Source organism: Salvelinus namaycush, chromosome 12 (assembly GCF_016432855.1).
Source record: "Salvelinus namaycush isolate Seneca chromosome 12, SaNama_1.0, whole genome shotgun sequence".
Taxonomy (NCBI): domain Eukaryota; kingdom Metazoa; phylum Chordata; class Actinopteri; order Salmoniformes; family Salmonidae; genus Salvelinus; species Salvelinus namaycush.
In genome coordinates, this window is record NC_052318.1 from 17585079 (window position 1) to 17598258 (window position 13180).

Here is a 13180-nt window from a genome sequence, read left to right on the forward strand (position 1 = left end):
AACTGGGGACGGCCAGGGAAAAGGTTCTCCGCAGTCTACAATGTCTCAGCAGAGGATACTCTAGAGCCAGTCTACCCAACGAGTCAGCACACCAGCCCATTCAGCAACCCGCTCAGGTCAGCGATGCCATCTATCCCTCCTGGAGAAATATGACAGGACACCATCCAAATGCCGTGGGTTTCTCCTCTATTTCTATTTCGCACATCAGATGGGCGCTTCCACCACTGAGAGGTCTAAGGTTGCCACGGTTATTTCTCTGCTGACTGGGCGGGCATTAGAATGTGCTACGGCCGTCTGGGAGAGAGGAGGAGCTTGAGTCTTGAGGGATTCATGGCTCTGTTTAAATGTATTTTAGATCATCTTGCGGAGGGCAGAGAGGGAGGTGAGCGTCTGCTTCAGCTACAGCAGGGGAATCAGATGGCTGCTGAGTATGCGCTCACCTTTCAGACAGTAAATAAAATCAAAGTTTATTTGTCACGTGCCGAATACAACATGTAGACCTTACAATGAAATGCTTACTTGCAGGCTCTAAACAATAGTAGCAGCTTCCAGTGGATGGCGCTCTGCACATTATTTAGAAGAGGTCTGTGCGAGGAGGTCCAGACGGAACTGGCCTGCCGAGATGACAACCTCACCCTGGACGCACTCATTGTGATGGCCATCCATCTGGATAACCTTCTCCCGGAGCGTTGGCATCTACATCCCTTCTCTCCCCCCTTCGGCGAGTGTTTGGGATCAGAGCCTGAACCCATGGAGGTAGGGTTCACACGCCTTCCCGCGGCGGAATGACGCAGACGGATGCAGCTGGGGCTGTCTGTACTGTGGCCAGGGAGGGCAAAAGCGCCAGCTGTGTCCGTTACTTCAGAATCTGAGATCCTCTAGAGCAGAGGGATGTTACATCCCCTGGACCAGGAGTGAGTATTCTATCTACTGCTCTTCCTGTTAGACTATTTTTAGTACCCATCACTCTGGCTGACTGTCCCTCATGCCCTGTATCTACAGCTTTAGTGGATTCCGGCGCCACAGGGAACTTTATGGATCAGACCCTTGCCTCCTCTCTCAATATTACTACCTACCCGCTCTTCTCTTCTTTTCCGGTTCAAGGTCTCGACTGTTGGCCTCTAGGATCTGGAACCATCACACACGTCACCCAACCACTCACCCTCACCGTGGAGCCCAATCCCCAGGAAAACATCCCCTTCTTCATCACCAGTGCACCAGTTCACAAGACCATCCTCGGCCTACCTTGGCTTCAGCGCCATAACCTTAACATCTCATGGTCGAGGATGAGAATCACCGACTGGTCAGCTGAATGCCGGAAGACCTGCTTTCCTGTCCCCTGTGGGTCCACGCCGGTTGAGAGTGCTGTGTTTGCCCTCCAGCCCAACATCCCAGAGGAATATCAGGATCTAAGGGAGGTATTCTCCAAGACCTGCGCAACCTGTCTCACTCCTCATTGCCCCTGGGACTGTGCCATTGACCTGTTTTCCTGTGCTACACCTCATCCGCAGATCCACGTCCACTGCATCGGCTGGTTTGTTCTTCGTGGCCAAGAAGGAGGGAGGATTACGCCCTTGTATCGATTATTGTGGACTCAATGACATCACCACGAAGTATCGGTTTCCCTTTCCCGCTGATTCCATCGAGCAGCTCTGTGGGGCCCGGTTCTTCACCAAACTGGACCTGCGGAGTGCCTACAATCTCATTCGCATCCGCGAGGGGGATGAATGGAAGACAGCATTCAGCACGATGTCTGGTCACTACGAGTACTTGGTTATTCCCTTTGGCTTAGCCAATGCTCTGTCAGTGTTCCAGGCATTCGTCAACGAGGTGTTCAGGGACATGCTCGGACGTCAGGTGATTGTGTACATTGATGACATCCTGATCTTCTCGACTAACCTGGAGGATCACATCACTCACGTTCGAGCAGTCCTGGAATGCCTCTTGGCTAATCCCCTGTTCGTCAAGGCGGAGAAGTGCCAATTCCACCAGAGGGCTGTCTCCTTCCTGGGTTACCAAATCAGCCCGCAGGGAGTGAGGATGGAGGAGAAGAAGGTAGATGCGGTAAGGTCATGGCCAGTCGCAACCACCATCATGGGGTTACAACGGTTTTTGGGGTTTACCAACTTTTACCGCTGCTTCATCAGGAACTTCAGTGCCATCACCGCCCCTCTCACCTCCCTCCTCAAGGGTGGGCCTCGAAGGTTGGTTTGGTCTGTCTCCAGAAGCAGACGAGGCCCTTCGTCTTCTCAAGGGGCGTTTCACCTCCGCCCCTTGCTAAGAAAACCCAGATCCCACGCTACCTTTTGTGGTTGAGGTAGACGCATCGGAGGTGGGTGTAGGGGCAGTTTTGTCACAAAGACAGTGGGACCCACTAAAATTGGATCCTGTGCTTTCTTCTCCAAGAAATTGTCCCCCGCAGAGAGGAATTACAAAGTCGGCGATAAGGAAGCTCTTGGTGGTGAAGTTGGCATTAGAGGAGTGGAGACACTGGCTGGAGGGTGCCAAGGAACCATTTGTTACCCTCACCGACCATCGGAACCTTGAGTACATATGGACAGTGAGGAGACTGAATCCGCGCCAAGCCAGGTGGGCCCTCTTCTTCACTAGGTTCGACTTCACGCTGACATATCGCCCATCCAGAGGGCACCCATAATACCGTCCTCCCGGGTCAAGGGTCCAGTGGTTTTGGATGTAGCTGTGGACATCGGCCAGGCCCTAGAGAGGGAAACTGCACCCCGTAATTGTCCTCCCGCGCGCATCTACATTCCCACAAAGATAAGGGATCGACTGCTGACCTGGGCACACACAGCTGTCGTCGCTGGACACCCAGGTATTTCTCGCACCATCCATTCCATCACTGAGAAATACTGGTGGCCCACCTTGGTGCAGGATGTTACGCGGTATGTCAACTCCTGTTCCGTGTGTGCTCAAAACAAGTCCCCCTGGAATGCTCCAGCAGGGAAGCTCCTGCCACTTCCCATGCCTCAGCAACCTTGGTCCCATCTATCCATTGACTCTGTTACTGATCTTCCCCCTTCTGATGGTTTCACCGTGGTAGTGGATAGATTTTCCAAGTCATGTTGTTTAATCCCTCTTCCTGGTCTTCCCACTGCTCTCCAGATCACTGAGGCACTCTTGCAGGAGGTCTTCCGGCATTATGGCCTTCCGGAAGACATCGTCTCGGACTGTAGCCCCCAATTCACACCCCGAGTATGGAGGGCCTTCTTGGAGAAGCTCGGGGTCATGGTTAGTCTCACATCCTGGTATCAGCCTCAGTCTAACGTGCAGGTGGAGAGATGAATCAGGAGCTGGGGAGGATCCTGAGGAGTCACTGTCAGGACTGGCAGGTGAGTGGGCACGTTTCCTTCCTTGGGCAGAGTACGCCCAGAACTATCTATGTCACTCCTCCACTGGGTTGACCCCCTTCCAGTGTGTGTTGGGTTTCCAGCCGGCCCTGGCCCTGTGGAGCCCGGGCAAGACCACGGCTCCTGCGGTAGATGAGTAGTTCAAGCGTGCGGAGGAGGTGTGGAACAATGCGCACGTGAGAATCCAGCACGCTGTCCATCGTCAGAAGGAGCAGGCAGACCATCACCACATTGAGACCCCTGTGTTCCACCCTGGGGATTGCGTCTGGCTCTCTACCAGGAACCTCCCACTCCGCCTGCCCTGCAAGAAACTGAGCCCCCGGTTTGTGGGGCCGTTCAAGGTTCTCCAGAGGGTCAATGAGGTGACATACAGGTTCCAATTACCCAGTCACTACCGTATCTCACCCTCTTTTCATATCTCCCTTCTCAGGCCGGTGGTTCCTGGTCCCCTAGCTGATGCTGTCCCCCACGACACATCTCCACCCCCCCTGGACATCGAGGGGAGCCCGGCGTACTTTGTCAAATCCCTACTGGATTTGCGACGTCATGGGGGTCGGCTCCAGTATCTGGTGGACTGGGAGGGGTATGGCCCTGAGGAGCAGTGTTGGGTTCAGGTGGAGGACATTCTGGACCCCAACATCATCCGTGATTCCCACCTTCGCAGCCCGGACCGACCCACTCCTCGTCCTTGTCCTCGGGGTCATCCCCCTGGTCAGCGTCATACTGTGGCTGGAGCCGCACATCAGAGGGGGGTTACTGTCACGTCTGCTCCTGCTCCTCTCCTTCGGCGTACGACGTTGCCAGAGTACTAACCACCGGTCCTGGGATTCATCATTACACACACCTGGTACTCATCATTACGTGCACCTATGATTCACACCTGGACTCCATTACCTTCATCATTTCCTCCCCTTTATATGTCACTCTCCCAGGGTCACTCACCAGTTGGTATTGCTCGTGTATCGGTGTTCTGCCTTATGTTACTGTCGTGTTCTTGGTTTTGTTGTTTTATTAAAACCTTTCACCTGCACCTGCTTCCAACTCACCACCCCTCTGCGTTACTCTGGACCCTGATCTCTCTTTTGACGAACATATCAAGAATGTTTCAAGGACAGCTTTTTTCCATCTACGTAACATTGCAAAAATCATAAACTTTCTGTACAAAAATGATGCAGAAAAATGAATCCATGCTTTTGTCACTTCCAGATTAGACTACTGCAATGCTTTACTTTCCGGCTACCCGGATAAAGCACTAAATAAACTTCAGTTAGTGCTAAACACGGCTGCTAGAATCTTGAATAGAACCCAAAAAATGTGATCATATTACCCCAGTGCTAGCCTCTACACTGGCTTCCTGTTAAGGTTAGGGCTGATTTCAAGGTTTTACTGCTAACCTACAAAGCATTACATGGGCTTGCTCCTACCTATCTTTCCGAGTTGGTCCTGCCGTACATACCAACACCAACCCTCTACGCTACTGTTACAAGACGCAGGCCCTCTTATTGTCCCTAGAATTTCTAAGCAAACAGCTGGAGGCAGGGCTTTCTCCTATAGAGCTCCATTTTTATGGAATGGTCTGCCTATCCATGTGAGAGACGCAGACTTGGTCTCGACCTTTAAGTCTTTATTGAAGACTCATCTCTTCAGTAGGTCCTATGATTGAGTGTAGTCTGGCCCAGGGGTGTGAAGGTGAACGGAAAGGCACTGGAGCGACGAACCACCCTTGCTGTCTCTGCCGGGCCAGTTCCCCTCCCTGCCCTGGGATTCTCTGCCTCTAACCCTATTACAGGGGCTGAGTCACTGGCTTACTGGTGCTCTTCCATGCCGTCCCTAGGAGGGGTGTGTCACTTGAGTGGGTTGAGTCTCTGACGTGATCTTCTTGTCCGGGTTGGCACCCCCCTCTGGTTCGTGCCATGGGTGAGATCTTTGTGGGGCTATACTCGGCCTTGTCTCAGGGTAGTAAGTTGGTGGTTGAAGATATCCCTCTCGTGGTGTGGGGGCTGTGCTTTGGCAAAGTTGGTGGGGTTATATCCTGTCTGGTTGGCCCTGTCCGGGGGTATCGTCGGACGGGGCCACAGTGTCTCCCGACCCCTCCTGTCTCAGCCTCCAGTAATTATACTGCAATAGTTTATGTGTCGGGGGCTAGGGTCAGTCTGTTATATCTGGAGTATTTCTCCTGTCTTATCCGGTGTCCTGTGTGAATTTAAGTATGCTAATTCTCTCTCTCTCCTTCTCTTCTCTCGGAGGACCTGAGCCCTAGGACCATGCCTCAGGACTACCTGGCCTGATGACTCCTTGCTGTCCCCAGTCCACCTGGTCGTACCGCTGCTCCAGTTTCAACTCTTCTTCCTGCGGCTATGGAACCCTGACCTGTTCACCGGACGTGCTACCTTGTTCCGGACCTGCTGTTTTCAACTCTCTCGCTCTACCGGACATGTCTAACTCTGAATGATTGGCTATGAAAAGTCAACTGACATTTACTCCTGAAGTGTTGACCTGTTGCACCCTCTACAACCACTGTGATTATTATTATTTGACCCTGCTGGTCATCTATGAACGTTTGAACATCTTGGCCATGTACTGTTATAATCGCCACCCGGCACAACCAGAAGAGGACTGGCCACCCCTCAGAGCCTGGTTCCTCTCTAGGTTTCTTCCTAGGTTCCTGCCTTTCTAGGGAGTTTTTCCCTAGCCACCGTGCTTCTAAATCTGCATTGCTTGCTGTTTGGGTTATATAGCCCTTCTTACATCAGCCCTTCTTACATATAGCCCTTCTTACATCAGCTGATATCTCAAAGTGCTGTACAGAAACCCAGCCTAAAACCCCAAACAGCAAGGAATGCAGATTTAGAAGCACGGTGGCTAGGGAAATCCATTTCCTAGACTTACTTTCACTTTCTCCTGGGTAAATGGTGCAATATTCCTTCAAGGAATGTATATGCAAAGTGTCATATACTTTGTAACGTATTACTGAACGTAAAAGATTGGAGTAATTCTTCAGGTGTGTGACAATAAAGCTTCAATTCAGGAGACAACAATTTCCCCTGCCAATCACCATTGAATCCTATACCCACTCCAAAAACTGTGATAATGTCCGTTTGTACTATTACTGTTACTGCTACTATTATTCTTACTCTTACTGCTACTATTATTCTTACTCTTACTGCTACTATTACTGCTTGATAAATAAGGAAAAAACTAAACATGTAGAATACCGAGCTGGACCAGTTTAGCATAATTTTTAATCACGCTCTCCTACTTATTTCACTTCATAACAGACAAAACAAAATAGTACATTTCAGACTCAGGACAGGTCATTGAACAAGAATTTCCAAAGTAAAATAAACACAATTCCGTCCATAACACCAAGACCAAAAAATACAATAATTATACAGAGTTGAGAAAATATCTTGTTTTAATTCTACAAATTTTCCACATTCTTGGTGGAGCTGCAAAGGGCTGCAGCTAGATAGCACAAACAATCATCCTGAGCAAACATTTTCTTTCTCATGAGCAGAACAGCGTGGCGGACTGGCGGTGTTTCACCGATGCTCACAAACATAACCACCTGTGCAGATGGATTCTGAATGAATAAGTCAAAAACAGTGCAGCCTTGACATACCCCTGAAATCGATAGGGAAGTGTGTGCAATATTACTTAAATCAGTCATGTTTAACTTGGTTTGGAGAATACAAAGGAGCCAGCAAACCCAGGCAGGAAGATGACAGCACATAGACATTTGATTCTTGTCAAGCTTGATCAGTATGACAGCTCACCTCACCTCACCTCCACAATGGTGTAATATTGCACTGGTGTGTAATACCATGAGTTTATGGCAGATATCATGCATTTCTAATCATATCATAGTGTATTATTGAACTAGTCACTAAAACAGTAAATAAACGCATGGAATTTAATTCTCTCAGTACAATTTGAGTTCATCATGGGAGATATTATTAGATATGGATTTTCAACTCTGTAATTGAGCTGTCGGAGAGTTTCAAAAGCTACATTTTCAATGAAAACATCAAATCTTTGACCTCAAAGTCGGAGTCAAAGTGAAAGAGCGTCTCTGTTCCTTTCTCTCCCCTTCTTTCAAAAGAGAAGCAAAGCTCCAAACCACACCTCTATGCACCTTTCATTTAACTAGGCAGGTCAGTTAAGAAACAATTCTTATTTTCAATGACGGCCTAGGAACAGTGGATTAACTGCCTTGTTCAGGGGTAGAGCAACAGATTTTTACCTTGTCAGCTCAGGGATTTGATCTTGCAACCTTTTGGTTACTAGTCCAACACTCTAACCACTAGGCTATCTGCCACCCCATACCTGTCAAGGTTCTGACTGTTGATTTATATCAGGAGTGTCAAACTCATTCCATGTATTTGTTTTCAGTTAAGGCTTAGAAAACCAGGTGAGGGGAGTATTTTACTAATTAGTTGCCTTAATTCATCAAACAAGTACAAAGGAGGAACGGAAACCTGCAGACACTTGGCCCTCCGTGGAATAAGTTTGACATGTAATTTACAGTGCCTTCAGAAAGTATTCAGACCCCTTGACTTTCCACATTTTGTTACGTTACAGCCTTATTCGAAAATTGATTTATTTTAAAATCCTCAGCAATCTACACACAATAGCCCTTAATGACCAAAAACCGGTTCAAAAAACCACAAATTTATATAGAATAAAAAACAAAAACACCTTATTTACATAAGTATTCAGACCATTTGCTATGCGACTCAAAATTGAGCTTAGGTGCATCCTGTTTCTGTTGATCATCCTTGAGATGTTTCTGCAACTTGATTGGAGTCCGCCTGTGGTAAATTCAATTGATTGGACATGATTTGGAAAGGCACACACTTCTCTATTTAAAAGGTCCCACAGTTGACAGAGCAAAAACCAAGCCAAGAGGTCGAAGGAACTGTCCGTAGAGCCTGGCCAAACTGAGCAATCGGGGAAGGTGAACCTTCGCCCCAGTCTGAGGTCCTGAGCGCTCTGGAACAGGTTTTCATCAAGAATCTCTCTGTACTTTGCTCTGTTCATCTGTGCCTCGATCCTGACTAGTCTCCCAGTCCCTACCACTGAAAAACACCCCCACAGCATGATGCTGCCACCACCATGCTTCACCGTAGGGATGGTGCCAGGTTTCGCTTGGCATTCAGGCCAAAGATCTTGGTTTCATCTGACCAGAGAATCTTGTTTCTCAAGGTCTGAGAGTCTTTAGGTGCCTTTTGGCAAACTCCAAGCAGGCTATCGTAAGGAGTGGCTTCCTTATGGCCACTCTACCATAAAGGCTTGATTGGTGGAGTGCTGCAGAGATGGTTGTCCTTCTGGAAGGTTCTCCCATCGCCACAGAGAAACTAGATTTCTGTTAGAGTGACCATTGGGTTCTTGGTCATCTCCCTGACCAAGGCCCTTCTGCACTGATTGCTTAGTTTGGCCAGGCGGCCAGCTCTAGGAAGAGTCTTGGTGGTTCCAAACTTCTTCCATTTCAGACTGATGGAGGCCAGTTTTCTTGGGGACTTTCAATGCTGCAGATTTTTTTGGTACGCTTCCTCAGATCTGTTCCTCAACACAAACCTGTCTCGGAGATCCACAGACAATTCCTTCGACTTCATGGTTTTGTTTTTGCTCTGACATGCACTGTCAATTTTGGGACCTTATATAGACAGGTGTTTGCCTTTCCAAATCATGTCCAATCAATTTAATTTACCACAGGTGGACTCCAATCAAGTTGTAGAAATGTTTCAAGGATGATTAATGGAAACAGGATGCACCTGAGCTCAATTTCGAGTATCATAGCAAAGGGTCTAAATATTTATATAAATAAGGTATTTCTGTTTTTAATTTTTAATACATTTGCCAACATTTCTAAACCTGTTTTCACTTTGTCATTATGGGGTATTGTGTGTTGTAGATTACTGAGGATTTTTTATTGTATTTAATCAATTTTAGAATAAGGCTGTAACATTAACAAAATGTGGAAAAGTGAAGAGGTCTGAATACTTTCTGAAGGCACTGTACACACAGATAAGTTAATTAATGTGGAACAATCCATCAAAGATCACTAGCTTTGCATCTTCTATCCTATGTCTCAGAACCTGAATATGAGACAGAATATGAGTGAAATGTGTGAAAGAAGGAGACAAACCCATGTCACACACAATCAAGTAAATGAGATCTTACACAAGGAGTCTCACCATGGACGTGATGAGATTAGTGATGGTTGGATATGAGATGAATGATTACATACCTACAGCATGTACAGTTTACTGTAGGCAACAAAACCCTAATACATAAAGAGTATGTAGACATTTCATAGCCCATGTTTTTAATCCATAGCATGCAGTACTGCCTCTCTTGCCTACTCTCTCTTGCTGTGTAGAGATTCCAGTCACAGGAGAGTTCCTATAAATGTAAACATAGCATGGAACGTGTCAGTCTCTAACAGGGGATCAAATTGGGTTCAGAAGCCCCTGCAGTTGAATGTTTCTTTCTGACATTGAAGGATAACTGGTTAGTGTGTTTAAATCCAAGACTAGACTTAATGTGTTTTAACTGGGAAAATAAAACAAATACAAGAGAGAAGGACAAAATAAGGATAACTTCCTTACTTTCTTCTTTATAGTAGTCACTTCTTATAGATTTGCTCAGTGATTTTAAGGCAGGTTAACGTAGATAACACAAATTAAATATAGATTTATGCAGTTGGATTCCATTTGTGTTTTTGCTATGAAAAACTACACAGCGAGAAAGATGGTGAGAGTGAGAGTGAGAGAAAGAGAGAGATTTAAGAGTCTTCCTGCTACTGTGGTAGTATGACAAAAGTAGCTAAGCACAACCCTTGCTCTGTGTATTGCTTATGCAGAATTCCCTCTGCTTAAGGCTGGAGATACCTCTCTGATCATCCTCAGAAAGATGGCTTTGAACTTCAGGCAGCACTACCTCAGTAGAACAGAATCAAAAGCACTTGTTTTGAACACACATCAATAGCTCATTGTACAGTAGGCTTACAATAGCCTGGAGAGAAGAGTTTGAAAAGTCCATGATGCTTCTAATCTAAAGCAATAGCGTAACCAAGTTCTAGTTTCTTATCCTCCAAAAGTATTTTACCTTCCATTAAAATACAGTTTTTGCACGAGGAGATATAGGAACACGTGTTTGTGGGAAAGACTAGAGTTTTTATCTGTTCATCAAACCTCGGCTCTGATTAAGGTCAATGCATATCTAAATATTAGATCATAGCTGTTTGCATATGCGCATATCTGATGATCTTAATGTGACTGTGCTGGCTGTCAGTAAATTATGTTGATTTAAAAGGGACTACCTGCGGCTACATTACCAATAGCCCTTTATGATGTATTATCTGTTGGCTTTGCTTTTTGCTGACATTTCAAATGAACACCAGATAATGCATATCATTATCAAGTCTATTACTCTGAGACCCCTCCAGCGTTGGTGCAATGGCATGTTGGCCTATACATTAGGTAGGCCTATGACAAAAACACTATGGGGAGGTTTCCTGGACACAGATTAAGCTTAGTCCTGGACTAAAAAGCACTTTCAATGGAGATTCTTGCGGAGGGATAGATTTCTACCAAGAACCGTTTTCATCTGAAGAAACCTTTTTGTAAGACGAGCGTTCTTTGACAGGCAAAAGGTTCTACCTAGAGGCTTTTTCATCCTAAGAACCGTTTTTGATAGAAAGTGGTCTTTGATGATTCTTTGGAAGGCAAGAAGGGTTCTACATAGATCCCTTCTGAATCTGAATAAGCTTTTTAATTTTATTTGTTATTGCTACCATGATTATGGATAATCATGAATGATGAGTGAATAATGATGAGTGAGAAAGTTACAGAGGCATACATATCATACCCCCCAATGTTACTATCCCTGTTATTGGTAACAGGGGTATGATCTTTGTGCCGCTAACTTTCTAACTCATAATTAATTTACAATTAATTTATGATTACCTCTAATCATGGTAGCATCCACTTTAATGTAGAATTGTTCAGAAACATATATTCTTATTTACTAAAAAAGTGACTATAAAAAAGGTTCAACTGCAAAGTGTTCTACCTAGCACCAAAAAGGGTTTCCCTATGGAGACAAGCTGAAGAACCCAATATGGTTCTACTTAGCAACTTTTTTACTAAGAGTGTAGTAGGCAGAGTTTACAGAAGATTGATACTAAGACAAAATTCTGATAACTGCTGCTGGAACACCTGAATAAGAAAGACCATTCCGTTTGCATGTAGGATTGTAGGGCTTATGATGTTCCTTACAAAAATGGATGCTCGGTTTAAATAATGTTCATCCATCTTAACAAAGATCCACAGAAAGTTTCAAATTGACTGGGGAAGGAAAAACATAATTCCGTTCCATCAGAAGTTAGGAACTTAAATCAACTGATAGTCAGTTAATAAGGTCTAAGGGCCCGGGCTGGGTTTCTACTAAGCTAACATATGAAAAAACACATATGGAATCATGTAGTAACCAAAAAAGTTAAACAAATCAAAATATAATTTATATTTTAAATTCTTCAAAGTAGCCACCACTTGCCTTGATGAAAGCTTTGCACACTCTTGGCATGCTCTCAACCAGCTTCATGAGGTAATCACCTGGAAAGCATTTCAATTAACAGGTGTGCCCTGTTCAAAGTTAATTTGTGGAATTTCTTTCCTTCTTAATGCGTTTGAGCCAATCCGTATAGTTGTGAAAAGTTACGGGTGGTATACAGAAGATGGCCCTATTTGGTAAACGACCAAGTCCAAATTATGACAAGAACAGCTCAAATAAGCAAAGAGAAACGACAGTCCATCATTACTTTAAGACATGAAGGCCAGTCAATGCGGAAAATTTTAAGAACTTTGAATGTTTCTTCAAGTGCAGTTGCAAAAAACATCAAGCGCTATGATGAAACTGACTCTCATGAGGACCGCCATTGGAAAGGAAGACCCAGAGTTACCTCTGCTGCAGAGGATAAGTTCATTAGAGTTAACTGCACCTCAGATTGCAGCACAAATAAATGCTTCACACAGTTCAAGTAACAGACATATCTCAACATCTGTTCAGAGGAGACTGCGTGATTCAGGCCTTCATGGTCAAATTGCTGCGAAGAAACCACTACTAAAGGACACCAATAATAAGAAGAGACTTGCTTGGGCCAAGAAACATGAGCAACGGACATTAGACTGGTGGAAGTCTGTCCTTTGGTGTGATGAGTCCAAATTTGAGAATTTTGGTTCCAACTGCTGTGTCTTTGTGAGACGCAGAGTAGGTGAACGGATGATCTCTGCATGTGTGGTTCCCACCGTGAAGCTTGGAGGAGGAGGTGTGATGGTGTGGGGGTGCTTTAATGGTGACACTGTCAGCGATGTATTTAGAATTCAAGGCACACTTAACCAGCATGGCTACCACAGCATTCTGCACTGAAACGCCATCCATCTGGATTGCTTTTAGTGGGACTATCATTTGTGTTTCATCAGGACAATGACTCAACACACTTCCAGGCTGTGTAAGAGATATTTGACCAAGAAGGAGAGTGATGAAGTGCTGCATCAGATGACCTGGCCTCCACAATCACCCAAACTCAACCCAATTGAGATGGTTTGGGATGAGTTGGACTGCAGAGTGAAGGAAAAGCAGCCAACAAGTGTTCAGCATATGTGGGAACTCCTTCAAGAGTGTTGGAAAAGCCAAGAGTGTGCAAAGCTGTCATCAAGGCAAAGGATGGCTACTTGGAAGAATCTCAAATATAAAATATATTTTGATTTGTTTAACACTTTTTTGGTTACTACATGATTCCATGTGTT